The following is a 4,098-nucleotide window of genomic DNA, read 5'->3' as shown; positions in this document are numbered from 1 at the left end:
TACCCAAGATATTAGGCCTATCATGAAGATTCTTGGGCTAAGAACGATGGATGATTCAAATGAAAGAAATATTGTAAAGAATCTAATGAGTGCTTATGACAAAGTGGGTTCTAAATCACACACCAAAGATAGTAATATCACAAGACGAGTACTCACATCGACAATAGTAAGTAGCCAAATGAGAGAAGCTTGACTCATGAGAAAGACAAGAGAAAAAATTAAAAATTGCTAGAGGTACCTTAAGGAGAGCCATGCTAAGGCATGAGAGATTAGAAGATCCAACAAAAAATGAGTTATGGACATTTAGCAGTAGACTACCGTGAAAGGATAAAGAAATTAGTGAAGCCTTAAAATCATTGATCGAAGATTTTTGGAAAAATAACACACGTGTTTCTCCTAATCAAAGAGATGTTGTAAGAAGGAGGATTGGTAGCCGAAATCACGAGCCACATGCAAAACATTTTTTGGACTCAACTCAGACACAATTTTTTGCAAAATTTATTGGTATGTATCCTCAAATTTGAATAAGTCAAAGATTTTTTGAGATGGGTAAACCTTTTTATGTGAAAATAAATCACACACGTATAACTTGTTGTTGTAGGATACATATTGAATTTTCTAACCATTTTGATGTTTTTAGGCACATATGCGTAGTTTTGCATTCTCAGTTTGTTTTGCAGGATTGTGACATAAAAGAGACACCAAGATCTTCAAGGGAACTCATATCCAACATTTTATGTGAAATAGGGGACGGCCAACAATTTTACAAGACATCATGCTTGGATGGTACGTGCTTATTTTTTGGTTCTATGCAACTTTTGTCAACTTGTCAACATATGGATAGTACACATGCAATTGGAAATGAAATAGTAGATTATGGAAAATTCAAGACAGTGACATATGCTCTAAAAGATGGGAAACATGGTAAAAGATGTGATCTAGTTATTGAAAAGATTCCAGTGTATGAGTTCATGAAGATTTTTCGTGAAAAGATTATTTACGAGTATGCAAGGCATACCCATAGAGCTCGATGGTTGGATTTGCAATTCAAGTTGTGCAAGGATATGTTTCCATTGGATACCATTGTTTCGGTTGTAGATTTTGCAGAGAACTACACACTACAACCACAAAATGAGGTGCAAAAAAAGTGTTATACATCTCAATAGGTTTCCATATTTGTTCACATAACATTCATGCATTCACCTACAAGTACAGAGGATGATAGGAAGATTTTGAGGGAGTACCATTTTTACATCAGCGATGATTGATCACATTCTACGAAGTTTGTACATGGTTGTTTTCAACTATTTTATGGAGATTTGGCTAACAGGGGCATATCATATCGTCAACACATTATTTGGTTAGACAATTGTGCATCTCAATTCAAGAATGCACGGATGTTCTATTGGTTGAGCAGGATGAACAGGTTGTGTAGAATTCAATATATGTGGAATTTCACAGAGGCTAGTCATGGTAAGGGAGAGCACGATGGTGCAGGCGCATGCAATAAAAGAGCCTTGGCTCATGAAGAACTAAAGTACAAAGATGGGGCAATATTGATAGATGCAAAATCCATCATCTAATGGTGTAACGCTACAATGGGTCCAGGTAAGGAAGGTGAGTCTACAGTTCGTAGATTTTTTTGGTTGATAGATAATACTAACATTGCACCATATTAGGATTGTTGCACACTAATAGGATCTAGTGAGTTACACTCTTTTAGAAGCTCTGATGCAGGTTCATGGAGTATCCACACACAAAAAATGGCATGCTATCGTCCATCATGTGCAGAGGAAAATTGGGATGACTGTGAGTCAACTGAATGGGTGGACAAATGGGATATACGGGTTTTGGACCCAATTGACACCTATCGTCCCCCACAAGCACTGAAAATGGTAGAGATGGATTCATCTATTGACTTTGACTGCTTGTCAGATCTAGTGCAACCTGGTAATATATATATATATATATATATATATATATATATATATATATATATATATATATATATATATATATATGTATGTATGTATATATATATGTATATGTATATATATGTATGTACATACATATATATATGTATATATATATATGTATATGTATATATATATATGTATATGTATATATATATGTATATGTATATATATGTGTGTGTGTATATACATATATATATATACATATACATATATATACATATATATATATATATACACACATATATATCTACCAATATATATTTATTTATTTATTTATATATCTTTGTAATTTCAATATGTAACTTTATAACTTTTACCCAAGTATTTTCTAAATTAATGACCGCATTTTGTACATTTGTCACTGCAGGCCATGTTTTTGTTGTTATTGCACCTGAAGACAATGAAGAAGGGATAGATTATTATTTGTGTCATTGTGTTGAAGCCAAACAAAAATTGGATCACTCGGTTATAGATGGTGAAGGTTTAGAGTACCATGTCGGTGCGGTGGTTGTAATAGGCACATGGCTTATAAGATATCCTATGAAGAATCCTAACTTGTGGTTATTCGAGGATTGGCAAATAGAGAGGAAGATTCTTCATTATTCAAACCTTTTTGTCACATCAAATGTCCACTTGATAAAATATGGTGGAAAACCACATAATAAGATTCTTTGGAAAGTTCGCCAAACCATGAGGCAATACTTGAGACATTAAAATGTCGACCAGATCCAGTTGGCTCATTAGATTGAATTGGGAGAGAGAGGAAAAGTGATCAATTGGATCCAAATACAATGTTACACCCTCTTCCCCAAGACTATCACATGACTAAGGTGGACCGTATTGAACTATGATTTGAATTGATGAGATTTAGTTTTGATTTGTTTAGAATCTAGATACATTATTTGAATTTATATTAGATTCTTTAATAGGACCCATTTTAAAAATCTTATCTTAGATTTTTTTTTGTGCTAATTATTCATTTGTAGGTCACCAAAGAAGAGGGCTAATAAAGTTGACACACAAGTGATAAAGGGTGAGATGCCAAAATCATCTGCGAAATGGTATTATCAATTCACATCCTCAATAGTTATTAGTGTTCATTGTTCAAGTACCATTGTATGCTAATCATCTTATGCCTGGAATTGTAGAGGTTAAATTATGTCAATACTAAGGTTTTTAGCATCAATTGGTCACGCTAAGTATAGTAGTTGTATCATGAATCCTTCTGAACCAATATGACTAAGATTCTCGAAAGAAGACTAAACCATATCATTTGTCTACTCCCTCTTTATATAAGAGTTTGTCAAACAATGAGAATGAAACATTGATTATTACTCCCCCCTCAATGTAAAATTCTCATTGATTGCATTTTGTAAAGTTTTAAGTCACTATCAACCTCTATATCATTGTATTCTTCTTATCATCAAATTACACAGCAATGAGAATATGAACGATGACTTCTTCACATGAACCTAACAATTATAAATGCTACACCTTAATAAATGTTTGGGCTTGGTCTTTACCATTCGAGCTTACAATACAATATATTGGCTTCATTTGTATTTGGAAGTATTTATTATGTTTGTTCCAAAAGTCATTCTTCATTTGCCAATATGAAAATGCGACTATCATGAAAGGCATAGTCTTATAATTTGTAATTTGTATAATGGTATAAAAGCTTGGTTGTGCATTTGAATCCATACAACCTATGATGAGTGAATAGTGTCATGCAAAACACCCTTCATTTCTTTTTCTATCCCTAATAGGAAAACCCTATTCCCAACCTCATCCTGTCCCCTTCAATGCTCGAACGTTCTCAGGCATGCTGAACCAGAATGTCCCTAAGGGTCACTAAATGCCACAGGGTTACAATCTTTGATGGGGCATATCTCGTAGCTCGTGTGAGATATGGATGAGATTCCAATTCCTACAGGACCATGTTGCAGAAAACTACAACAACCTCTCTCACTTTTTGGAGATCACATTTCATTTTCATTCTACAATGCCATCTCGGGTGATGCTGAAACTTGCAATGTTGGCCAATACAAAGTTGCCAACTACCGAATCTCTCTAATCTTTTGTCTTGGGATCAAACTATCTGCTCCATTAGCTCTAGGTGGCC

This window comes from Cupressus sempervirens, chromosome 7 (assembly GCF_028749045.1).
Source record: "Cupressus sempervirens isolate cs-2001-9-10 chromosome 7, ASM2874904v1, whole genome shotgun sequence".
In the NCBI taxonomy this organism is placed as follows: domain Eukaryota; kingdom Viridiplantae; phylum Streptophyta; class Pinopsida; order Cupressales; family Cupressaceae; genus Cupressus; species Cupressus sempervirens.
This window is presented reverse-complemented; position numbering follows the sequence as displayed.